The 27,860-nt window shown below is 38.7% G+C and overlaps 1 protein-coding gene and 1 long non-coding RNA gene across 6 annotated transcripts in view; both read left to right on the top strand.

Annotated features, from left to right (window-relative positions):
* Nucleotides 1-27,860, top strand: part of INPP5A (inositol polyphosphate-5-phosphatase A) — a 444,123-nt gene that overhangs the window by 76,526 nt on the left and 339,737 nt on the right. The window lies entirely within an intron of this gene.
* Nucleotides 23-27,688, top strand: LOC122461132. Its single transcript, XR_006282885.1, has 3 exons — nt 23-35; nt 3,614-3,622; nt 25,895-27,688. It is a non-coding gene; the product is annotated as an uncharacterized LOC122461132 (long non-coding RNA).

Below are 27,860 nucleotides of genomic sequence, written 5' to 3'. Positions count from 1 at the left end.
CATTGACCATCACTTTGATTGTGACACTCCTCTTTGTGTCCCTCTACCACAATGTTTCCCTTCTCTATCGTATCAAACTTAAGCTACTTGTCTTCGCTTTCAAAGCCTTTCACAGTCTAGCTGTAGCTCACGAAAGCTTATGCTCAAATAAATTTGTTAGTCTCTAAGGTGCCACAAGTCGTCATCCTTTTCTTTTTGCGAATACAGACTAACATGGCTGCTACTCGGAAACTTTTCTGTAATGTTTAAAAAAAAAAAATTAAGAATGGCTAGACTGCGGTTGCTCTATCTCTGCCTGCCATGCTTTTAGGGTTCACCTTGAATCATGTTTTCAAGCTTTTCTCTATAAATATGAGGGATAGAAAATAACTTTATTTACGAAAATTGAAAACCGGGTTCTCACTTAATCACTTGTCTCGAGGAGCATAGCTTTCTGAAAAAGCATCCAAACATTGCAAGACACTGAATAAAATTGAGAGCTGACAGCTCGGAAGGTAATACTTTGCATCAACGAAGGCCTGCAAAATATTTGCTATTAACATTTTGTGTGTGTTAAATGGTACTAGTCTTAGTTTCTCAAGTAAACAATTACATTTGAAGGAATTCAATTCAAGCTAACAAATATATTTCCATGTGCTCTAATTACTAAGTCACGTGATCTGCCATCTTTATTTGGTATAAATCTAAAGAACTAAATAATTTAGGCCCTGTTCTGCAGAGACACAAGCATAAGCTTAACTTTAAGCAAGTGAGCAGTACCACTGAACTCGTGTATATGTGGTTTGTTTGTTTGTTTTTGCTGGGTTGAGACCTTCTATAGGTCTCAACCTTCTAAATAACCTTCTAAATAACACAACTTCAAGGATTTATGTTGCTGGTTTAATGATTTGATTACTGTCACTGAAATTGTCATTTGATTAATAGTGTTTCCTACTAGAATTTGCTTTGTGATTCAGAAGAATAGATACTGTTTCAAAAGATAAGCTGAAAGACCAAAAAAGGGAGAATTCCAAGAAAAATGCATAGCAATCGAAAGTATTAAAACAAAATTATTATTCAGATATTGTTGATGTTATAGGTTGTTACTGTGTGCCATGAAAGCTTTGATACACTCCCTGGTGGCCATAGGTATAATCCAATCATCTGATCGAAACCTTTAATTTTTCTGTAATGCACCATGTTACTTCCAATTGTATTAATGTTAGAATTTAAAATTAGATGTTCATAGTTTCTAAAGGGGAACGGGTATTAAGTTTACATGGACTACTTGTGGAAAATGTTAATAGTTTTTTAAATGAGACTAAAAGGTTTAAAACAATAATAAATTATCTAACATAGTAGGAATAACATGCTTTTTTAAAATATAGTATAATAGTCAAATTGAAAGGTTGTTTTTTATCTTTCTTACAAGTATGTGTAGAAACTTCATTGTATTTAGAAATATAGATTTTTGTTGTTGTTGTTGTTGTTGTTGTTCTGGGAATCATTTCTCATGCATTTCTTTAAATTTACCAATCAGTAAATGTCTCATTTAAATATGTTCGGAAGGATTATGGAACAAATAAGGCCTTATTCTGCAACTCGGGTGTACCATAATAGTTCTAAGTCAGGTTTCAGAGTAGCAGCCGTGTTAGTCTGTATTCACAAAAAGAAAAGGAGTACTTGTGGCACCTTAGAGACTAACAAATTTATTTGGATGCATCCGATGAAGTGAGCTGTAGCTCACGAAAGCTTATGCTCAAATAAATTTGTTAGTCTCTAAGGTGCCACAAGTTCTAAGTCAGGACCACTTTGTATGAGTAAAGGTGGCTGGACTGGGCCTTTACTTTGTTGTTCAAAAGAAAAATATCAATTTAAATTATAATTAATTAAACAGTATCTTCCTTTGCACTACAAGTAACATGAGCTTAAAACTGACAGTTTTAAAGATCAAAACTACCCCTTCCACTATTAATGCTAATTATTTATTTTTCTGTATTTCACTTACCTTGAACTATGAATGTAGAAAAATTAGTTTCACTTTCTTAAAGTAGCTACCTTCACAGAAGTTGTTACCAGCAGCAAGGTCTGCTAGCACAGAAATCTTCACACATACATTACGCTACCAGCAAGACAAGCACTGCAGTTGCTGACATTACCATTCAGAACTTGAGGAAGGAGATGATCACAGCAAAGCCTATGGCACTGCAGAGCTGGGTTGTTTAGATACCAGGTCCCAATTTCAATTCCTGATTGGTTTGTTTTTGTTTTTAAACTTGTTTTTCTTGGGGGCAGGGATGTCTGGATGTGTGTGTTTGGATACAGCTGCAGCTTGGAAAGGTGGCTCTGGTCTTGTGTTAAGGGATCAGAGAGCTAAAGAAGTCAGGGATGTTCCCCAACCACTCCTTTCTCCCGCTATAGAGTGGGAACATGGAAGTGTAACCAGGTGACAGGTTTCAGAGTAGCAGCCGTGTAAGTCTGTATCCTCAAAAAGAAAAGGAGGACTTGTGGCACCTTGGAGACTAACAAAAGTATTTGAGCATAAGCTTTTGTGAGCTACCGCTCACTTCATCAGATGCATTCAGTGGAAAATACAGAGGAGAGATTTATATACACAGAGAACATGAAACAATGGGTGTTACCATACACACTGTAATGAGAGTGATCAGGTAAGGTGAGCTCTTGCCAGCAGGAGAGCGGGGAGGGGGAGGGCAGTTTGTTTCATGTTCTCTATGTATCTATGTTCTCCATCGGATGCATTCAGTGGAAAATACAATGAAGTGAGCTGTAGCTCACGAAAGCTTATGCTCAAATTTATTACTCTAAGGTGTCACAAGTACTCCTTTTCTTTTTGCAAATACAGACTAACACGGCTGCTACTCTGAAACCTGTCATGAATAGTTCAGTCTTTCTTTTACACAGCTTGTGCCTTTGATCTTCAGATCATATAATAAGTGATTAGTACACAATGGCCCCCACCTCAAGGTGTAGCTTCAAAAAGATGGATTTTTGCATAACTGGAGATGTGGAATTTGCATTCACCTCCGTCTGGATATTGCCCTGGAAAACAGCTTTGCACTCTTTGTTCCAAGAGTCCATTCTTGTGTGGGGCACTTCAGTATACTTCTTTGAACATCCAGATCTCAAATCTGTAACACATAAACCATTCATTTAATACAATGGACCCCAAAGATACTTATTTAATTAGGCTTAAGATCTTCCAAGGATATTGTAGGAAATTGCCATATTTGTCCCAAATAGCACAGCAAACAGATCTATGTTAAGTAGATTAGAGAGAAGGAGATGGGCAGCAATGGTTCTGTGTCAAGGATTTGTTTTGATATAATATGTGGGAGTTCCAAAACTTAAAAATGGAACAGGCATAAGTGGGTCATGCAAAGACTGTTTAAAAGAAGCTATATTAGGTAATTATTCACTGTGTTCTGTGATTGGCAGAATAATTTTATTTGGTGGGAGAGTTATTTTTAATGGCATTGTATAAAGACATGCACTGTTAACTAACTACAGCTAAAGTCAGAATAAAATAATTCTGCAGTACACATGTAGCTATATGAGATAACATACAGAAACAGTTCTGTATTCAGTAGGCTATACGTCCATGCAGCTCTCATAGAATTTAATAGTTGGGTGTACATTTTGGAGGACAGAAATAGGCCCAATGTGTGTGTATGTTTGGGGGTTTTTTTTGTTTTTTTTAAATGCAACCTCATGCATTAGCTAAGATGTATTTCCATGATTGTGGAAAGCAACAAATAAACTGAAAAGTAACAGGTGCAGGGGATGCAAACCTTTTTCAAGTGGCCATCTGTAGTAAGACACTAATTTCATCAAGCACTCAGCAGTGAGGAAAATCTGTATGAAAATCCCCACTAGAGTTAATTAATCTGCAGTTTCTGTTCTGTTAACATAGCATCTGTGTTCTCATATTCACTGCAATTTTCCACATAGTATGCACCATCTGACATAGTGCATACTAATGTTTCTAGCTTTTGCTTTCTGCCTAAATATAGATTCTCGAGGAACAAAACATTAGTGTTTCAGTATACTCACTGCTGCATAGGACTAAACACAGTTTCCTTTCTAATGAAAGGAAATAGCTTTCTGTAGGGATAAGAGTGAACGAAGGGCAGGATTTCCTGTGGAAACTCATATGCATGAAAGTAGACTGTTTGAATGTAGTGGCAAGAAACATTATTTAAACTAAAAATATGGACAGTTTGTATTACATCTATAAAGGACAGATTTTCCCGTTCTCTCCCCCCCAAAAAACCCCAACCCAACCCCCAATATTATGTTTATTGTTTTCAGCATGATTAATATAGCTAGTATGAAATAGTTTTGGAAAAGATGAAATAACTGCTTTAGACCACGCTTGAAACTACAATTAAAACTGACACTTTTAATGAGTCCAAACATTCTGTATTGCTAACCAGTCAAGTGGTTGATCATTGGTTGTATGGTGCTGTTTGCTTCAAGGAATTGTTGTGTTTAAAATCCATATGTCCTTGAAGTTCCCGTGTTTTCAAATTGGTATTTAAAGCAAATTAGTATTTTGCTTCAATACCTGGGTGGGCTGCTGGAGGAGGATAGCAAAGGAAGAGTCATACTTTGCAAGCCCTAAATATATTTACCTTATCAAATATCTTTCAGGGTCAGATTTAATACTAAATCATTTTTTTTTAACCATGTGGTGGGACGAGGGCAAGAGGTGGTCGCCAACCCCATGCACATCAGTGAGAAAAGGTAAATGCAGTCCCAACCTTTTCAGCACTAAGTAAAATTAATAAAAGGGAGATTGCCAGGGCAGCTGCAGGTGGTGTGTGGGTATATTTTTAAAATGAGCAGTATTATATATTGAACAATTATATTTTCACTCTAAAATATACTACACTGTTGTCTGATGTATGTAAAGCTTACCTACCTTTCAGCAAAATGCTGGAAGTTCGGGTAGCTGAGACTGAGAAGATCTCTCAGGATCTTGTCTCAAATCCTAGTCTTGAACCCAGGCCCACCGGGAAGCAGCCTTGGCTGTCACGCCATGCCAACTCATCCAATGACCAAGGAATTCAGAGACTTGGGTGGGCCAGCCTCCATGATTCTGTGACCTGCTGCCTGATTGGCCGCATGATCTTTACCCTGATTGGTTAGTGACCATATATAAATTTCTTTCTGGCTTTGATTGAGGAATAGGCCATTGCCAGCTACCTTGCTGTACATGCCCCTTGGACTGGATATCCTGGCTATTAGGACCTCTTGTGTGAACTCTGACCCTTGATCTGGGCTGTCGTTTGACCTGCCTGACCTCTGGGTATTATAATATCTGGAAGAAATAATAATAATAATAGTCATCCTAGAAGATGGGGCCAAAATACAGCACCTGGTTTAATAGGATCCGCTAATTGCCTTCAGTTTAAAGGGGGGCAAATGATTTGGTTTTTTTGTTTTTGTTTTAAAGTCTTTTAAAATATAAAGCCAGTAGCAATTAGGACAAGTGCTGAAAGAAACAGATCTCTTAAAAAAGAGATTGCTACATAGCAATACTACTTATTTAAGTCAGCTTAAATGTTTTGCTTCCTTTCTTAAAAGCAATAAAACCAGACTGGTTTTCAGACAAAAAAGAAAACAGCACAGACATTTTAAAATATGTTTTGTATGTAGCAGTATGAACAAAAAGGAAGACATTGCAATAAGAAGATACAACGCTGCATAGGAAAGGAATTGTAATTGTTGTATAGATTTCCAAGAATATGAAGCTATGTGTATTCTCTATCATGGTTTTGATTAGGAAATATCTCAAAACAAATCAGTCAGTCTGTGTGTTTAAATACAGGAGCTTAGGAAGATTTGCATATACATTTTTATCTTTTCTGTAACTAAGCCAGGTTTCAGAGTAGCAGCCGTGTTAGTCTGTATTCGCAAAAAGAAAAGGAGTACTTGTGGCACCTTAGAGACTAACAAATTTATTTGAGCATAAGCTTTCGTGAGCTACAGCTCTCACGAAAGCTTATGCTCAAATAAATTTGTTAGTCTCTAAGGTGCCACAAGTACTCTTCTTTTTTTGGGGGGGGGGGGGGCGCCATGTGGCATAAGGCTTGTGGGAATAACTGGAATGGACACAAGAGTGAGTTATTCCTAGGGAACAAAATGTACTAGTCAGTGCAATGACATCCAAAGAAGAAGTCCCCATGGCTGACAGTTGTGAATTGAAGCAAGATGTGAGAAAACCAGTGGGCCAAAGATTTCTTTCCTTATTTGTAAGGATGAGGAAGTGGGAAGGTGTGGTGGGAGAACCATCCTTACAGTGACAGTAATGTTCATCTGTTCAAACTAATAAAAGGCAGAACTGCCCCTCTTTATTAATGGGACCAAGGGTAGGAGAGGTCCCATGTACTAAGTGCAAAGAAGACTTGGGACATTGCACCACCACAAAACAAAATGCATCGGGGAGTTGCTGCAGACTTAGGCATGCTGTGTGGCTTGTGAAAGGATAAAAGCTAAATGGACTCTGCCCTGGATAGGAAGTTAAAGGAGGCAAAGGATATGTCTCAAATTAAATAAGACCCATGCCTGGCCCAGGTTAGCTGACTCAGGCTCAGGTTGCAAGGGCTAAAAATTGCATTTGTAGTCATTAGGGCTCTGAAACCTACCCCCCTTGTGGTATCTCAGAGCCTGAGTTCCAGCCCAAGCCCAAATGTCTACACAGTAATTTTTAGCCCCCACAGTCTGAGCCTTGCAAGCCCAAATCAGCTGGCCTGTGCCACCCACAGCTCTGCCGTGGGTCTGTTATTGCAGTGTAGATGTACCCAAAGAGCCAGATAATTGGTTCTGAAATCCCTGGTGTCAGGCTGTGGTTACTTTTCTTCTCCTCAACTCGCCTTCTCCTCAGCCACCATTTGATACTGTCTTGCATGGTAGGCTGGCTTACCTGTGACTTGATGCAATGTTGTAGGCCACTGTTCTGGTCAGTTTATGTGCCCTCTCCAGCCTTGTGTGACCTAGCAGACTGTGTATTTGCTGCTTTACTTTGTATATATCTGCTGTTTGGTGCTAATGCTCAATGAGAGGTTCTAAGGGAGAAGCAAATATTTCCTTGTTTTTTATTTTCTGTTTTTCACAATTTATCCTTTTCTTTACACTTGGTGTGACAACACGCTTCCCAGAGACTTGCGAGAGTACCAACAGTGTAATACTGCTGAGGATGAAGAGTGAATTTGAAAGGAGCTTGGAATGCTCAGTGGAATGACTTTTTTTTTTTTTTTTAAAGACCAAGGCAGAAAGTAACAACATTTAAAAAAACAAACAAAAAAAAACCTGTTTTTTTTTCCCCCCTCTTAGTGGAATCTGTGTACCATGATCCTATTAAAATATGTACTGAGCAATATTTTTGCTAGAATGCATTTACATTTAAGAAAAAAAAGGTAGCGAATTCACTATTAGATTCACCTTTATTTTTACCTTCTGAAGCATCAGAGACATCGAATTAGGAGATTAAAACTTGGAGCTGTCCTCTCATTTTACATGGAGGCACTGAAATACTGTAGGCTCTCTGGAACCAAATGAGGCCACAGCTGTCACATGGTATTGTTTAACACTGCTTGAAATGTCAAATAAAAATGTATTGCTGTTTTATTTTCTGAGAATAACTGACTTGTCCTGGAGTTCCTTATGTGGTCTGTATACTTGTGTGTAACTATAGCACCCTTGGGGCTAAGATGGAGTCCACTATCAAGGCAGCTCTGGCCAAGAAAAGGCACGGGTAGGAACACAGCAGAGAAAGTGTCTTCCACCCCAGGGTACCAGTTCCGAAGAGACACGTGCGCGCGCGCTGGAATAGTACAACAAAAGGAAAGGGAAATATTTATTTGCAGAGGGGTGAATGGAGAAAAACAACAGGGGGTGAAGATTGGGGGAATGGTAAAACAGGTTTGATCCAACACGAGGACCCAAGGGCTCCGTAGTACCACAATATAAAAGGAAAGATGTCAAGCAATGCATCTACACTCAAAGTTCAGAAATCCTGGGCAGAGAGTCTAGGGTGCTCCTGGTCATCTTTAGTGCCAGTAAAATTTCCGCAACAAACCCCTCCGGTAACCTCTTCTGCCACTCCTTGTCAACGCACACAGAGCGACAGTCTCCCCGCTTAACTAGCTCCAGCCTTCCTCCTTGTTCCCAATGCAAAGTTACAAGCTTCAGCACTCTGTTCTGCACGACAGTGATACTGGGTCCAGCTCTGTGTTGTCTTCCTCAGGTGATTGCTACCTCGCATGGTGCTTTTGCTGGCTCCCATCCTGGGACATCCTCAGTTGGCCATTCTGTCCCTCCTGGGCTTTGGGCTGGTTCTCGGATGCTTCACTCCATGAGGGTGTGGGCCTGCTCATTGTAGGCCCTCTTGTCTGGAGCTACAGACACACACCCCCACCCCTGCCTCTCTCTATTTCTCCCACCCCACCCCCAAAACAACCAGCACTTCCTCTGCCTCAGGACAAGGTTTTAAAGGGGCTCTGCTCTCTATACCCCAAGGGAGTTACCTGTGTTACTCTGAAGTAACTTTTTTGCAACCTATACATTTTTGAATGTATGGATATTGTTAGGGTGCTGCAGGTGTTTCAGGGAAGGTTTTTCACAATATATACTGTAGATAACTTGACTGCAAAATAGTGGAAAGGACCAAAAAGAGCGTTCTCTCTTTCAGTGGTAGTTCTGGGAGAGAATCGTAGGCAGGGTACTGAACTGACCAGAGCTAACCGTAGCTCTATATGTGTTTATTGAGGGTATATTTGAAAATACCCCTCTGTGCTATGTAGTGGCTGGGCAGGCTGTTCAATTAAGTCCTCTCCTTGCTGCCTGGAGGACCACTACTGGAATGTCCTCATGAATTTGTTAACTGAGGGCAGTGGTATGATTGCTCACCTCTTCACTCAAGTCCTGCTGCTACTTTAGAGTACCCTGCAGGAACGTGCACTTATGCTCTAAGGAGGTCTAGAGTGCTGGAGGTGCTGCCCTGTGTGTATCCTTCATTAAGAAGAGCTATTTTGTTCATTTAACGTGTGTGGATAGAACATAGAATTTGAAGGAAGATAAATGTATTGATTTCGTGCCCCCCCCCCATTTTTAAGGTGGGGTGGTGGTCCAGCATCAGTACTCCCACCGCTGCCTGTTCTTGCAACAATTGTCTAACTCGAGGAAATGTTTTAAAAAGGGAATATTTAAAAAAAATGTTCCTGCACTTTTGGTTTAAAGCTTCGTCTGTTGCGGTGAATTGAAACAATACACTAAAAATACATTCCACGATACTACTCTACATTTTGATATACTTGATCATTCCCAAATTGTAAAGAATATTTGTTTCAATTCTTATAAACACAGGAAGCATAAACATTCTTAGACCAGCAAGACCAAAGTACATGGTGCTAAGTATTTGCAGAGACAAAACCATATGTGGTAATCCTTCAGGGTGATATTTTCAGAAGTGTTCAGTATTGGCCTAATGCTTAGATGTAGAGTAACTGTGCATGTCTGGCTAGGAATTCTGAGAGCCGGGATCTCCTGCTTCCTTGCTACTATAGCTTTTGCTGGCCTTCTCAGCCTCTCTGCCATTTTAGTACCGCTGATAGCCCCATGAATCAGTAATGGGACAATGAGTAAAATCAGTGACTCGGTAAGGGGTACAGAGTTTTTGGGTTAGTTTCTTCCCCTCCACTTGTTTTATGGTCAGGCTGAGAACACAGCCCTCAGTCTTTACTCAGACAGAATTCCCATTGGTTCCTTGAGTATAGATTAAGTAAGAAGTGAAGGATGACTCTTGGTTTCTGTCAATCTGGTGAGGATTTACTGTGGAATCACTGTTGGTTTCTGAAGATGGAGGGGTGGGGGGAAACAGGTGAGAAGGTTTTTTGTGTGTGGTTTTTTTTGAGAGTTCATTTTGCTAAAATGTTCCAGTCAGCTCTTGTTAGTATCAGTACCATCTTTGTTCTCTGTGTTTGCAAACATCATCTATGATCAGGTGAGTGAACTGCTCCCAGACCGTGGTCAGTGCTATAAATAGGCCAGCCAACAGTGATGAATGTATACTAATTGATCATGCTTTTATCTGCAACAGTTTACAGAATGTACATAAAACACAGCTGCAATAAAAGCTTGTTTAGTTAGCAATCTTCAAAAACAAATAGGAAATGGTGAGAAGTGAGAAGTGTCATTATTTACTTGCTCAAATCGCTCATGGTTTTTCCTGATTTTTTTTTTTAGCTTCTGTGACATCTCAAATGAGCAAAATAGAGAAGAAGAAAAAACAGCTTCATTTATGTAGCATTAGTAAATGTGTATGTATTTGTTTATCTAAGATAAAGTAAGAAGATTTAGATGAATGAAAAGATGTCCATAAATATCCACTTATTTAAACTGCTTCACAATTTAAAATTCTTGTGCAGTGGACATTAAATCTACATATTGCAATGGAAAGTGTGAACCTTCTTTGAGAGTAGAAGCATCTTGTGATACTGGTTGCTCTATTTGTGTGAAGTAAAGGAATGGCATGATGTAATTAGAAGATTATCTAATTGCATATCAAATTCATTAATTACACCACAGTTCATGCTCCTTGCAGTTAATGAACTTGTTTGTATATATTCTGAAATCGTTGTTAATGTAAATCTTGCCTTCTAATATACCCTATAATAACGCTATAAAATTAAGTAAAAGTTTATGCAAATTAGAGCTGATAACACATCTCATCGATTTTTCTTATCTGCCCCACTCCCAAACTCCCCCCAAACTTTATACTGTAGTACATTCTTTTCTCTTCTAAAAATCAAAAGTTCTAAATACCTTTGCATGTATAAATTCACTTTTTTTTTTTAGACTTTTTTTCTGGTACATGATTTAAAGGTGTATCATGTCTGAACCAATACATGAATATGAATGTACACATGATGCTAGTAGTTAGTCTGAGACCCTGATCCTTTAAAGGGATCCACATGACCCTTACTCACGTATAGAGTCCCATTTAAGTCAGTGGGATCTGCATGTACAAATAGAGATTTGGGGAATTTAAAACTTTGTAATATCAATTTTTAGGTTCATAATATTCCTGACTTCATTCTGAGGGCCTTGTATTAAATGTTCATGCAGGATCAGATTGTATTCTTTTAAAACAAAACAAAATGCAGTGTTTAGATATTTCAAACAAAGGAAAGGGAATATGTGGGATGAACCACACTGATTTGAAAAGCCTCAGGCTTGCCTCTGAATGTGTTACGTGGTCAATTTGACTTGAATCTTAGATGTAATGTTTGAGTAAAAGACACAAGTGTCTGTTTCTTGCGGTCTAAGTTTTCATAATGTTAGCCATCACCAGGGTATCCAAAAGTCCTCCATGAAAAGTAAACAAAAATAATAAAACTGTTTCTCCCCCCACCCGCCTCCACACTCATTATATTATACTTCACTTAAATAAAAATTCCCTCAGATATTGATCATTACATTGAGCAGAATTCTTTTAATTTTAGTATTTTATTTTCCAAAATGATTTTTATGTGGATTAATAAAGCTTGCAAGTGATTTGTAGGACTTATTTCCCCCCAATATACTTTATTTACAGAATCTATAAATGGAAATGTGCTCTAGTGAAAAACCTGTGTCAACGAAGTCTGATTTATTATCTATGTTGACTAGAGCAGAAGGTCTAAATATGACCCAAGCAATTGCATTTGAAATGCTCAAATATTATTTAAACACACACATACCCTTCTTCCCACTACAAATCCCCAAACCTCTTGACCTTGAATGCCTTATTAATTTTAAGGATTCTTTTTTCTCTTTGCTTTCTTAAAATAATTAATTTTATGGCCTTAAAACATTAAATGTAAACATCCTTAGTTTGCAATGGGGTTAAACCAGACAATCTTCTGTCCCAGCTCCACCTTGACAGGTTACGCAATATTAAAACTAATCTGAACACTTTCAACTAAATGAAATATCAAACTATGCTCTTGTCAAAATGTGTCTGCTTTGATGAAATTTCTGTTGGGAAAGTTTAGAGAGAGACTGAAGCCTTGTGGGTAGGGCACTGGCCTGGGATGGGGAAGGCCAAGTACAAGTCCCTGCTCTGTCTGATGAACGGTGATTAGGGATGAAAAACAGCTCTGAATCAGGCAGAGTGAGGACTTGGAATCTGGGTCTCATACATGCTAAGCCAGTGCCCTAACCCACAGGCTATAGAGATGGAGATCTAGATATTCAACTGACTGTTCTCATTTTATGAGAAATGAAAACAAATTTCAAAGGTTGCCTCAAAAGTGAATAGTCATCTTCCAGACAGCTCCACTCAATATCTAGGATTCCAGAGTGAAGTGAAAGGAGAAGTAAAAAGTGGATGGGTGGGTGAGTGAAATAGAAGTCTGTTTCTCCTCCTCCCACCCCATTCCAATGAATCCAGGATAAATACTTTGGAGTTGTATATAATAATAACTGTCTTCTTTGGTAAGGTGATATGGATGCACATTTGTATCAAAGTTCTTAGACCTAAAAAAAAGTAGCTATGATTTTTTATAAATACTGAAAACTTTTTGAAAACTGTATCTTTGTCCTGTAGCTAACCTGTTTTTCCCAAGATTATCTGTTACAAAATCTAGTAATACCTTTTATTTGCCTTAAATTTTTTGGCAAATGTTACATCAACAAATAACTTCGTATGAATGTTCCACAGTTAATAGTAAATCCCAAAACATAAAGTTTTATATATTGCCAGACAAACTTGAGCCCTGACATTCAAGGAAAAAAAGTTTATCTGATTAGAATGGAAGGTTCAGTCTCTGGATTTATACTGTAAATTCTAAAATATTCATGTGGGTTGAGTAGTGTATTCCTGTATCAGTAAAAACCGTAATTAAATAGCCAGAAATACAAGCTAGTACCATAATTCCCATGGTCTTTTACAGATACAGCTCTTACAAATGGCAATTTGTTTTTCCGAGATCAACAGTATCTTGCTAAATGTATGGAAGTTATTTGAGAAATGTTTCATACTAATAAAGTTAGTCCAGCAATCAAAATAAAGCATTTCGTACATTGTGTAGAACATGTTTACTTGATTGTAATGCTTAAAGTCTGAGGGATAAAAAAATTCTCCAGTGAGTACAAGTCTAATCATCTTGATGTTTTGGACCTTCAAGTCAATAGCATTTGTGCAATGGGATTTACTGGCAAAGATCTGCAGAATTTTAAAGTTTAGAACTTTGAGGAATTCTTGCCATAACGGTTTTTAATAAGCAATTGTAAACTGCACTTTTTGGAATTATTTGCTTAATGATATTTGTGAAATTTCAAACCTAAATTCCTAACCTCTTTATTACACAGCCCTGGGAGGTGGAGAAGAATACTTCCTTATATCACTCTTGTCTCAAGAATTTTGAAAATAGCCTAAAGAAGTCAAGCACCCAATTGCCATTGCTTTTCATTGGGGCTTGGGCTTCTAACATGCGTAGGCTACTTTGAAAATCCCCATCAAGTTACTTGAGGACTTTCTCTGGTTTATTTCATATTATCTCCCCATACTCCATCACTCATGTTCCTATTACACAAAAATTGCACACAGCTCTGCTTATAGAATATTTCACACATAGTGCTGATGCTGCCAGGAGCCAACTATCTTCATCTCCCGTTGAATTCACTTTGTACCACAATAATATGTCAGCTTTTATCCTGCAACAACAATTCATCTATAGTGCCGTGTAATAAAGTCAGTCATCTGTAGGAGATGAGTCCCTAGTCACTAATCAAAATCAATAGAGTTAAAAGCTAGGTCTAGCCCACTCTGTTTGACTAATAGTGCATATGATAAATTTGTCAGAATGTGAACCGGGAAGCTGTTGTATAATCATACTATTATGCACAAAAGGCTATGTCTGGAAAATGCAGAGCCTTCTCAACTTTGGTTTCCTTGCTGGATATGGCCCTTGGAACATAAAAGCCTGATTGATGATATATTATTTCTGGTTCACTTTTTGACAGTTTGTTATATGCAGCCTGAGTCAAACAGAGAGGACTAGTGTTAGCTTTTAAATCTGGTGATTTTGATTGGTGATAAGGGGATTCATGTCCCATATTTGACTTCATTATACTGCACTGTGCAAGGCCTACTGTTGTAAATTACATCTGACACATCAGTAGTAGAGTGAAGTGATGTAAAGATTGCTGTAAATGTTGGTGTATTTATTTGGTTGTTAGTGCTTAAAGCAGAGATTAATGGGAAGATTGTCTGAGCATCACAATCTTCTGGAGTGCCTTTTAGGGTGTGTCTCCACAGCAGCTAGGAGCATGCTTCTCCAATGTGATTAGACAGATGCACACTATCCTAACCCGTGTCAGTTTACCCATAGTGGGAAGTATGCTCCAGGCTGCTCTGTAGATGTACCCTTAAGGTTTGCCATCTCAGTATTTGAGTTTACAGCTTGAAGATGGGGAGAGTACTTCATCCAAAGGAAAATAATTTTACATTTTAAAGTATCTTCGCTACCTTCCCAGAATATTAAATAACATTTCATTTCTTGAGGAGAGAGAAATTTAAAAATACAGGTAAAAATATGAAATCCCTAAGCCAGCTCTCAAGAACTGTTAAGCAATGCCAAGGAAACGTATGACATAGAATCATAGAATCTCAGGGTTGGAAGGGACCTCAGGAGGTCATCTAGTCCAACTCCCTGCTCAGAGCAGGACTAATGCCCAATTTTTGCCCCAGATCCCTAAATGGTCCCCTCAAGGATTGAACTCACAATGCTGGTTTAGCAGGCCAATGCTCAAACCACTGAGCTATCCCGGCATAGTTCATGTCATAAAAGCAGTGAGAAGCCCATAGCAGCTAAATATATACATGGAAATCGTTATTTCTGCTCCAAAAAGAATTAGATCAACATACAGTTATTAGCTTGCCTAGTAAACTGCCTTTGGTGGTGCTAAGGAACAATATGATCCAACTTGTTTGGGTAAAATTAAGCAGGATAATATACAATCATTCAACTGTGTTAGTTTTACAAATGTTATATATTTTATAAATATACTCTACAATTCTGTTAATTTACAGTATACGTTTATATATGGTTAAATATCACTTTTGAATGTAAAAATGCAGGGAATGGCACCATTATTAGCACAATAAATCTTTTTAGAAATATGTATTGATCAGAAGTAAATTAAATACATTTGTGGTAAATCTCATTATTTTGCAGTTAGTAAAAAGTGTCAGCCTTAATGGTACGCTATTTTTTCCACTCAATTTTATATAAATATTAGACACTTCTGTAGCTATTATACTGATAGTTTTCATAAAAACAGTACTTAAAATGGTTGGGTTCTCTGTTTATCTCTAAAGTCCCATGTAGGGCACGCTATTTGCAGGGGGAAATTTGGATGATCTCATAGATCTTTTATAAAACTCTGTTTTCTATGAGTGGTGAAGTTCTACTTCTTACAAATTATTTGCAAGAAATGTAAAATTTTAAATAAATACTATTTCAATCATGGTAGAATGTTAATTGTCCTCATGCTTTTTCTTTATTTATTTGCACCTAAAATTTGCATTCTTACATTAACATTGCTTATAACATTTGCATTCTTTCCTGGGCTTGCATTTTTGTCAGCAAGGTGTAATGCTGATTGTAGCTTGTGGCAGTATAGCTAACACCTATGGATAGCTTTTGGCCTTCAAACTCCAGTGCCTCAGAGAGTTTAGTGGTTTTACTCAGTGTTCTCATTTGTTATGTGACTATGAAGTGTCAAGAACTGCCATCCAGATTTTGTGAGCTTCACCAATTCTATTTGAACATAGTTTAGCAGCTGCCTTTTTGGTACAACTCTGAAGTTGAACAATGTGTGAAAATATCAGGTTGCAAGCAGATCATAACAAACCTTTCTAATCTCTTCTGAAAAAGAGGCATCTATCACACTTTTTTCATAGGAAAACTGGGTTTTCTGCAAAACCCATCTAATGAATGAAGATCTACAGTGTGACTGGTCCTTTGACTGCCTTAATTGATATTCCAGAAGGCCTTCACCTAATCTGTAAGGTCCACCTTCTCCTACAAATCACTCTTCCAGAGATCTACTACTTCTGTGACTCCTACATTATATTAGTCAACTAATAATGGGTAGGGTTGAAGAGGCCAAGCATAATTCATGTGTTTATTATATAATATATAGTTACAAAATTGTATTTATTTAATATATCCATATAAAGATGTTTTGATTGTATCCCTCTCCTCCATCCTTCATGTGTTTCTTATTGTCTTGCCAATATTTGCAGGATCAAGGTATATGGTCTAATTTAGACACATGAGTAGTCCCCATGATTTAAAATTAAGCACATGAATAAATGTTTATAAGACTGTGGTCACAGATTGCAAGTGTTTTGGAGCAAGACTTTGTCTTCCTTTCACGCATATAACAGTGCCTAGCATATTGTGAGTGCTACTAGAGTACACACAGAATAGTAACTGTGAGTTAGGCGCTAATTTTAATTTGTTCCATAAATGATTTACTATCTTAATCTGAATACTGACAAAAACGCTACTCATTCTCACCAAGAAAAGAGTGTCCTTGGCCTTGTATAACACACGGTGGTGAAACATCCTTAAATACACTACAATACCTGAAGAGGACTTGTTCTTTCTCCTACAATAGAACATTGTACAGGTCTTAATGGATTATTTTGCCAAGTTTTGGTGAACAGTGCTGCCTGTATTTTGCTTTTAATTCTGCATTTCAAATTCAGCCTGCTAGTTGGTGTTAATGTAAGTGGTTTTGTAAATCACAGGTATTCTTATCTGTAGATTACAAATGAAAAATGTGAATTAAATATGCAACATTTTAGATTACAAGCTTCGGGATCACAAAAGACTAATTTAGAGAGAGCTTGCTATTCCAGAAGTGTGATTTCCCACCCCCCACGACCTTTCAAAGTAGAGTATTTTGAGAACAATTTTCTTATAAAATTGAAAAAGTCAGTAATGAGTCTGCTGCTCTCAGTTATGCTTGTGCCACTCTGTTTTAGAAAATAAAAGGGAACACTTACACCTGTGCAGCATCCCCGTGAAGTTAATGTGGCTCTGTACAGAGATGAGTCCCCAGGCATAAATCAAATTACATACATGTAATTTAAAGCGGAATTTGGTCTCAAGTCATTGGTAAGAGATTTCTCTGGTTTATACAGCAACTTCTGCTCACCCTTCATGATTTTATTAGATTGGACAAAAAAATGCAGGCATATTTTAATCTCTTCTCTGAAAGGCACCTTTGTTTGTAAAAGCTTCCAGAGATGAGGAGGGTAGACGTGACCTCCCTTGGAAGCTTATTTCAGAGCTTAACTACCCTTATAGTTAGAAAGTTTTTCCTAATATCTAACCTAAATCTCCCTTGCTGCAGATTCAGCCCATTGCTTCCTGTCCTAACTTCAGTGGACATGGAGAACACTGGATCACTGTCTTCTTTATAACAGCCCATCACATATTGGAAGACTGTTATCAGGTCACCCCTTAATCTTTTTATAAAAAAAAAAAAAAAAACAAAACTAAACATGCTCTGTTTTTTCAGCCTTTCCTTATAGGTCAGGTTCGGTAAGCCGTTCTTCTTTTTTGTCGCTCTCCTCTGGGCTCTTCCCAGTTTGTCCACATCCTTCCTAAATTGTGGTGCCCTGAACTGAACACAGGGCTCCAACTGAGCCTCAGCAGTGCCGAGTACAGTGGGATAATTACTTCCCATGTCTTATATACAACACTCCTGTCAATACACCCCAGAATCATATTAGCCTTTTTTACAGCTGCATGACATTGATGTATTCTAATATTCAGCCTTGAGGGAATTCTTATGGACATATAAACTCCAAGGGTATTTTTAAAAGATTTTCAGAGTCTGTTTTGTCTACTTTCCTATCTGTGAAGAAAGAGCAAATACACTTTATTTACACTATTTCTCAATATCATGTCTGGCATCCCTTACTCTTCTAAAACTGAGAAACAAAATAATTGAAAACTACAATAAAGAAATTACAGGATCATCATGAATTCAAATTTGTGCCTGAGAGAATCATTTATTCTTGCTCCTTGCTAAGTATTAGTGTGTGTGGTGTTAATAATACAAGGTAAAGGATTAAACTGTTTTTGCTAACACATTGGTTACTCAGAGAAGCCAATATCCTTAAATCTGGCAGTATGATTTGGTTAAAATGGAAATTAAATTGGAAACAAATTAGGATTTCACTAGGGTAGGGATAATGTGAAGATTCATATATATGTACCAATTCATAAGTCTTAAGTAGAATTGTGGGAAATATATATTGGCAATTATTGTATTAGAATTACATTTGGCTAGGTTTCCTTGCAGAGTTGGATTGTGGAAAGATGAGAATCACTGAGTTGTTGTGGTTTTGTGATTTTATTTATTTATTTTATTTATTTATTTTTGGGTAAGAAATTCTCCAGGGAAGGAGTAGGACTTATAAAGAGAGAACGAGCATGTATATATTACTGTGGATGCACACACACTGTAAACTTTTATTAGCTATGTGTATTTTTAACACCTGTTATCTAAAATACATTTTTATTTATCAGTTTGTTAAAGGGCTATGTATAAAATAGTTTGTTACATAGTAGTCCATAACACACAAAATAGAGAATTTAGAGAAATCACAGCAATCTATCTATATTTGACTGCGAGAAACTCAGTGCCAAATGTGATAGGTTATATAATTTCATTCAGAATAATTTTCTACACAACTAAAACAATTTCTGAAACTGACAAATATATTGCTTCTCATTTGTGTGACCTAAAATGCAAGAAAATTATTATTTCTAGTAAGGCAAAATCATTGGTAACTTCAGGAGGTTGGTCTTCTGTTTTTAAACTGGTATAAGAGGTTTAAAAATAAGTGTTATCAGAGTTGTAAAAAACCGCTCTTTCGATGAGAGAACATTGGATGGCTAAGAGGAACATGCTTAGAAAAGGTATTAATGTTTTGTGTTGACTAATTTTTACATGAATATTAATGAAGTTAGTGTTAAAGGGAACAAGATTACTACTAACATGACTGGGAATGGATTGTTTTATTTATTTTTCTTTATGTATGTGTCTTGCCAATATTCTTGTCATTATCCTTCATTTAGCCTTCCTGCAGTGCACATAACATGGATTATGCAAGCCCCGGAGAGAGTGTGACAATGGATTCTGACAGCTGAATATTTACATTTTCAAATTTTTGTTGAAAAGCCATATGCAGTTATGTTAATAAGTAAAAGTTTTGTACTGGGCAATTACTAGTTTTTTACTTTTTGCCAATACAGTCATCAGTGAAAGAGAAAGGGGCACGAGAATGTATTTTGCTAATTGAAAATGTAAATAAATAGCTGCACTCATACATTGCAGATATTTAGTTATTTTCTTTATATTTTTGGCAAGCATAGACTATAAATAACGGTGATTTGAAAGCCTATTAGAAAGTGCTACCTTTGTAAATCCTATAGTATATCATAGGAGGGGATTTAGTTTCAAATCCTAAACTTAATTTGAAAGCTGTAAGAACATTAATTAAAAGTGATTTTTCCATGATATGTTACAGTGCTAAATGCATCCTGTTAAGAACCATGGTTTGAGAATGCTATGTTTGTTTATATTTGGTTTTGGTTTAGAATATTCACTGTTTGTGTGGGTTTTTGGCCAGCTGGTTGGAAATCAGTAACAACAAATCTACCTCCTAATTGGCAGTAAGAGGCTTGTGTCTAGTCGTTTGATCAGATGACTGCAGATCCTGACTCAGTTTATTTTATTTTCACCCATGCAACTCGTATCCAAACTTCCCTAGTAATGGCATTTCTCTGTGATCCACTCTACAAATTTGTAAAATGAGGACTATACAGAGGTGTTATGAAGTTTAATTAATGTTGCAAAGCCCTTGAGGATCCTGGTATGAAAAGTGCTACAGTATATGTTCATATAGCAGGGTGGGCAAACTAAGGCCCGTGGGATTGCCACTCCAGTGGCACTGCGGGGCTAAGGCAGGGTCCCTGCCTGCCCTGTCCCTGTGCCACTCCCAGAAGTGGCCGGCACTATGTCCCTGTGGCCCCTCGCCTGCAGGGACCGCCCCCCACAGCTCCTATTGGTCGGGAACGGGGAAACACAGCCAATGGGAGCTTCGGGGAAGGTACCCATAGACAAGGCCAGTGCGCGGAGCCCTCTGCTCCCCTCCCATCCACCCCAGGGCTGCAGGGACATGTGCTGGCTGCTTTTGGGAGTGGTGCGGGGCCAGGGCAGGCAGGGACCCTGCCTTAACCTTGCTATGTGCTGCTGCCACCCTGGAGGTGCTCAAGATAAATGGCACCAGGCCGGAGCCCACACCCTGAACCCTTCCTGTACCCCAACCCCTGACCTGAGCCCCCTGCTGCATCCCACACCCCTCCTGCACCCCAACATCCTGCTGTACCCCTCCTGCACCCAACCCCCTGTCCTTAACTCCCAGCCCTGAGCCCTCTGCCACAGCCCGCACCCCTCTTTGCACCCCTGCCCTGAGCCCCTTCCTGCATACTGTACCCCACAGACACCACACACTCCCTCCTGCACCCCAACCCCCCTGCCCCAGCCCTACGTTCATGGCCCTGCATGCAATTTCCCCACCCAGATGTGGCCCTCAGACCAAAATGTTTGCCCACCCCGGCCTATATGATTGATAGATTCCTTATAGTGGCTGTTTCTGAATTATCCTTTATTAATTGCAAGTAGGGTTTCAGATTTCCAGCTTTAATAGACAAGACACTGATAAAAGTTGTTTTTAAAAAAAAAAGTGTAAAAAGAAATATGAAAGAAACTGGTATTTTTCTAGTGTATTGGATAAACACCAGAAAGAATTATTCTGTATCTGAGAGTCTGTCTACATGGAGCAGTAATGTGGACTATAGGGGTTGGGGGAGGGGGGGTTAAGCATACAAGCGTGTTGTGCATTAGTTGGCCCATGTCGATCCAGTTGGTTCCCTAGCACACGTTAGCATCGTTCTGTTTGAAATAGTATGATGCTAAAGTGCACTGGGGAACATTACAAAGAGATTACTTATTACAGTATATACATAGAGAGAGCCCTGAAGAAACCTGATTTTTGGGCATCTACATCAAACTCAAAAAAATGCTAAAAGTAAACCCCGAAAAATAAACCCTGAAAAAGAGAAGCCTCACGTGCAAGTACGATATACATACTGATTTAGGTCAATGGGATAAAGGTTGTCATATAAAATATAACTTGCTATCACTATTTTTTTCTTTGAACAATATTTTTGGGCAAACTTTGTTCCTTTACATGACAACGGAATTCATGAGAGCCTTGTGACTATTCAAATGCAGAAGCTAGGATAGAGTTGCTGTTCATAGTAGTGGTAAAGAAAATGCCTAATGCTCTCACAAAGTGCAGTATTTTACTGTTGCTTCCTTTTAAAATACCTGTATTTTAGCCTTTTCTTGTTTTCACCCTTCCTCGCTAGAGTCTCCTGACTAATATGAGATGGGGAGGGAGTGTTGCTGTTACTCTATTCTCTTTGCCAGCCTGTTGGCTGCTGCAAAGTGTGTTTTTTCTTCTACTCCTTTCCCAGTCTCCATTTTTAAGTGGTGATCCTCCAGCGTCTGATTCTACTGTTTGTTTCTATCTCCAAGCTGTAGCAAAGTAAAACTGACTTGATTCTTGCTAATTTCACTACGGTCCACAGGATATAATAGCAGCAGTGGAAAACAACAGGACTGTTCAGTATCTACTGTGACAAAGTTCCTCCTCTGCCTCGGTGGGTCCTGTGCTTATTGGCGGATTTGCTTGCCTCAGAGATTCACGGCAGCCCTCAGTTTGGCCACATTTGCTAGTGGCTCAAACCTGCCATTCACTCAGCTAACCTCATCACTGGCCAGCATGGGAAAAAGGAAGGAGAACAATCTCCGCAGTCTCTGCTGGTCCACTATGGGGTTCGGGGAACAGCCCAGAGACCTTCCCCTCTGGTGGAACCCACAGTCCAGGTCAGCTCTTTCTGTGTCTCATCAGGAGTTGGGAGGAACCCAGGCCTGCTCTCTACTCCGGGTTCCAGCCCAGGGCCCTGTGGACTGCAGCTGTCTAGAGTGCCTCCTGGAACAGCTGAGCGACAGCTACAACTCCCAGGGCTACTTCCCCATGGCCTCCTCCCAACACCTTCTTTACCTTCACCACAGGATCTTCCTCCTGGTGTCTGCTAATGCTTGTACTTTTCAGTCCTCCAGCAGTATGCCTTCTCACTCTCAACTCCTAGTGCCTCTTGCTCCCAGCTCCTCGCACGCATGCCACAAACTGAAGTAAAGTCCTTTTTAAACTCAGGTGCCCGAATTAGCCAGCCTGCCTTAATTGGCTCCAGTAAGTTCCTTCCTTGCAGTTCTGGAACTGCCCCGATACCTTACCCAGGGAAAATGGACTTGCTGAATCTGGGATTAATATATCTGCCTTCAAAAAAACACTCTCCTCTACCCATCTGGCCTGACCCTGTCACACTACTAAGCTGCAGTTTGGGAAAGCTGTGAGCAGCAGAGGAACTGTATTGATTTATAGTCTGTTTACATTTGGAAAGTTATCTTTGCAAACATAATGGCTAGAAACCTAGTGTTGGTTTTTTTTTTTTTAAGGAAAGTTCAGATTCTGCAGAAGTTAATACACTTTTGTGTAGAAAAGCTTCCCATAGACCTTTTGAGTATATTTTTCTCTTTTAACCCTACTGTTTTGTCTCCATTCACTTTGAAATCTGGCTTACAAACACTTGAACATAGTGCATAGGTTATCATCCTTTTGTTTGTCAACTGTTACTGTAAATTTAGTACAAAATGCCATGCTAATTACTGCTATTTGTTGTGGACTTTTCTTTACCATGATCTGTATTGATTAATATTTAAAGAGCAACAATAAGAGCACAAGGTCATTGAAAGATTAAGTTTGAATTTTTTAAAATCAAATATATCCTGTAATAAAAAATTCAAGGAATTTCAAACAAAGCTTTAAAGATACTAGATTAAAAATCTTAATCCTAACCTTTAGTTTTATTCAAATCATAACCATAATGATCACATTTATGTACCTAATAACCAGTTTTTGGTAACTACAGTGAAGCAAAATTTGACAGGAGGGATTTTAATATAAATATTGTAAAATTAGCAAATATAGTCCCCAAAGGAGCTAAAACTTACTATTTTGCTGTGTTGAAAATCGGTTGTAAATGGAAACCGTAAGATCTAAAGATGTACCATAGTACCTGGAAGCTCATCCTTGGGAACAAAGAGCTTTAACATGGTTAATTTTATGGTTGTGTAATTTCAGGGGAACTTTGAGTACCAGTGGCAGTTACCCAAGTCCTATTTTAGTGAGGTTAATCCTTTAACCCACATAGGATGCTCAGAAATATTTTAAGAGGCACAAAAAATAATTCTTACCTTCTTTTCAAACACCACATAGTCATACTGCCCCTTCTCATCTGTGCTCATTTTCAAGCCTTGTCTACAGGGGGAGGTTGATCTGAGTTATACAACTTCAGCTATGTACTTACATCTAGTTACTGCGGGGTCCACGCTATGCAATGTTGACTGGAGACGCTCTCCCATCGACTCCTCTTGTGTGTCTTGTTCAGGTGGAGTACAGGAGTTGACAGAGTGATTGGTGGTCGATTTAGTGGGTCTTCACTAGACCCGCGAAATCGACAGCCGATGCATTGATCATCGCACGTGGATCACCCTGGTAAGTGTAGACAAGCCCTCAGGCTGGCTCTCAGTGATTTTTTTACACACTGATTCAAGATTATTTTTACTTCTTAAAAAATGAAGCTATTATTTAGCTAAAAATAAACTCCACAAATCCAGAATTTGCCTACTATAATTTACTTACTTCCCTTCATTCACCATTGGGTGAAACTGAACAAAATATTCCAGGCTGTTAATTGGAGACTTCTTTCCTATCTTATTTTTTTAACTTGATTCTTTCTCTAGCATTTTAAAAAATCTTTTTTAAAAAAGTTGTCTTATCTACTCTAATTATGTGCTTTTGCAGATTATTTTGTTCATTTTCTCTTGGCTGTTATATTAGCTTTTTTTTTTTTTAATAAAGAAATGGAGCTAGTGGGAAGAAGAGAGGCTACTTATATGTTCATTTTGAAAAGCTGTTTTCAAGACCTTACCAACTCATGTGGTATCCATGTGTCTGCAAGCTTACTGCTTTTCTTTATGATCCTGACCGATACTGTAACCAGCATGACATAAATAGACTTCAAGTGGAAACTCAGCATAAAAAGAGCCAGTTTTGGTGGGACTCAGAATTCCAGGAAAAGGTCAAAATGGTATTTAATTGAAGGGAGCTGTGATGCGCCGTGCGTATATCCTGTTATTTTTACAAAGCTTCCACATGATTTTAGAGTTTAAAAAATAACAGTTGCATCTGGTGGAAGGTGTCTGTTTGTGGTTCTGCTTGGTCAAAATTTGCACAATACTGGGTGGAACTATAAGATAAAGATATAATCTCAGAATGCTCCTTTTCTGCTTAATTTTAGGTGTTATATTTAAAATTTGTTTGTGGTATTTATACACAGCCCTTAATAAAGGCAGACCTCCACTGCAGCTAAGGGAGATATTTTGTGTGAGCTAAGGGAGATATTTTGCCTTAATTCATTGAGCCCACCAAAATATTTGGGTCTGCATTTATTAAGCGTGACTTATATAGCATCCTAGGCAGACACAGTGCTTTACAAACACACTGTAAATAAAGGCATGTTAGGTGTCCTGAGGAGTTTCTACAATTTAAGAAGACACAAATGTAGGCAAGACAATAATTCAGGTACATGTTTGTTGGATGTGGGGATTTACTGATGAGATAATGAAGATAGGAAGCATTCCTGGAGGAAGAAGATTTTAATGGAAGGATCTGAAGAAGAGAAAAGGTGCTAGATGGACTAAAAGAAGAGTGTTCCATTCATAGGATGCAGCACGAGAAGCTAAGAGTGGGAGGAGGATCGGAAGTGTCAGATGTTGTAGAGGGAATGAGATCAGGGATCTAATGGAGGCAAGATTAGGTGGGATGTGGAGGTTGTCTGACCACAGAAGGTTCAGAAAGTCAGGTAAGTGAGGTGGTCTTGATACTGTGAGTAGAGTGATGGGAGAGGAAGAGGACTCTAGCAGGGGCATTTTTGATGGATTAGAAGGGAAAGAAATGATAAGCAGGGAAAGTCAGTGTGGAGAAGATTACCACAGTGAAATGTGAGATATGCATGGGAAATTATTTTAGCAGTGGAGAGTGAGGAAAGGGTGGTGAATTTTTGGTCATATTAAAGAGGAAGAAATGATAGGATGTAATAAGAGACAATATGGAGAAAGTTTAGAAATTAGGGAGAGCAGGTGAAAAGCCAAGTGTGACCCCAGTAGTGAGCCTGGGGGACATGAAACAAAGTGTAGTTTTTCCTGGAGATATAGAAGGAAGAGGAATAAGGAAGAAAGATAAGGTTTTTTTGTTTGTTTGTTTGTTTTTTTGAAAGACTTGAGATGGTGGATCAACATCCAAGATAAGATGTATAAGGTGCATTTGGAGATGTGAGAATGGACTAAGAGGAGAAGGAAGTAGGGAGGTAGAATAGGGAATCATCCATGCAAAGGGGATGGTGGAAATAGCAGGAGTGGATGGGGTCATCTAGAAAAAGGAGAGGATAAAACCATGAGACAGTCCAACAGCTGGGAAAGGAAGATGGGGAACCACTGTAGGAGATACTAAAGGAATGGTCAACAAGATAGTGAGAAACAAGAGAACACAAAATTAGCGAAGTGGAGAATGCAGAGGTAGGAGGAGGAAAGAGTAATCAACAGTAATGAATACAGAAGAATAAAGACAGAGAGACTTTGACTTTGGTGAGGATCGTTTCAGAGTCCAGGTAGCTTGAGCAGACAACAGGCTAAAGAATTTTGAAAGCATGTTCCGGTATTAGAGTTCTCACAAGTGATTTGTGCACTGCTGTTGTCACTTCCTCAGGCCTTCCCTGTTTCCTTGGGAACTAAGAAGGGAATTAATCTGGAAGTTCTAAAGCTATGCACAAGACCTTATAAGATTTTTTTTTTCTAGAGAATTGTCTTCATCTACTCTTTGTCATCTGTTCTAAGAAATGACAGTTGAGAGCAAGAGTCATTTGAAAATTTTCCACCTCTTACTTTTGGTCTGTGTTGTAATTAATCAAGACACTTTTTAAACAAAATTAAATCCAGCAGTTAGACCTCGTGTTGGTTCAATATTCAACTCTCATTTCCCATTAACTATATTGTCTTCCTGCTGCCATCTGGTGAAAAAATTTGGGACAACAGCTGGTGAATTCTTTACTTGATTTGCATTCTCAGGAATAATGTTCTTTGTAGTGACATGAGCATGAGAGATGAGCCAATATGTTTGTAGTTGTAAGGTAACTACCCAACAATTAAAATATTTTAGACATTTTCTGTTTCTAATGAGTACTTCTAGTTTTATAGTTTATAATCATAATGAGCTGCTGAGAAGAAAAGGGGTGGAATCAGGAAAGATTTCTACAGTCTTTTTTAATGTTTTAGTTTCAGCTTTTTTAGCAAAGAATTTGGGATCTATATTTAGTGTAGAGCTGCCTTAATATAGGATTTCTCCCATGTGACTTTAATCTCCATTGTTTTTTAGTTTAAAAGGACACTGTGAACTCACTGTTTTTAAAATAATGTACACTATATCAGCTAAGTGTCTTTTTCTGTATACATTTTTTTCTTTCTCTCTGAAAGACTGAATGAATTTTGAGATTGGATTTGGCAAATAAACATCTCTCGTTAGTATTTTGAAGACTTCTGTAAATCCCATCCTGGAAACATGTGTTTGTGGAATATGCTCACAGAAGCACCACTCAGGGGCACTCCAGACTTGGGCTATTTTCAGCTTACCCAGAATAGTAACAGCAGCTTCCAGGAAAGCTAAGGAGATTAAGGAGAACTTTTGTACCTGAAGCAGCTCATCCTCACAGGGGGATGAGTTGGTCCAGGATCACATCTACTGTGCCAATGGCAGTAGAACCGTAGAGGGAACATCTGGACTTCAGCTGGAAGCGTACTTCCCAGCATGGGTAGACAGACACACTAGCTCTGCTCAAGCTAGCAAGCAAAAATAGCAGTGTAAGCAAGAGTGGCACAGATGGCTAGTCAGGCTAACTATCCAAGTACAAACCCACCTGATCCCCCCTGGGTACAAACTCAGATGGCTAACCTGAGCTGCTGCTGGTGCTACCCCCAGCTATGCTGGTATTCTTAGCACACTAGCTTGAACAGAACTAGTGTGTGTCTGTCTACTCGAGCTGGGAAGCATGCTCCCAGCTGCAATGTAGACATAAGCACAGAAAGTAGTACTAAAGCAAGGCATGGTCCATGGTTGATTAGGGAGGAGGGTCAGACAGTGTGGTACAAAAGGGAGTCCACAAAAACAGGACACACATTTTTATAGAGTACATCTACATTGCAGATGGGAGCATGCTTCTCAACTTGGGTAGACAGAAGCCTAGCTCACTAAAAATAGCATGAGGGTAGCATGAGATTACCCATTCTGTAAAAGTTCTTGTCCCCCTGTTTTCACTGGTAGTAACTTGAACAGCTTTCTATATCAGAACAGCTTTCCGCTGCACTCTTTTGATCAATACAGGTAAATGTGGATCTTGCTCCAAGAGCTGCCTGGCCCACTGACCACACCTGGGTGCTGATCAGTGTGTGGTTGGAGAACGTTGTCTTCCATGACTTCTCCTGAAGTGGCAGGAACATACACCTTTACCAGGAAACTTCACAGAGGCTGGAGCATGTGGGTATTT

Source organism: Dermochelys coriacea, chromosome 7, assembly GCF_009764565.3.
Source record: "Dermochelys coriacea isolate rDerCor1 chromosome 7, rDerCor1.pri.v4, whole genome shotgun sequence".
Lineage (NCBI taxonomy): Eukaryota > Metazoa > Chordata > Testudines > Dermochelyidae > Dermochelys > Dermochelys coriacea.
Note: the sequence above shows the minus strand (reverse complement) of the source record. Positions and strands in the feature narration are given on the sequence as shown.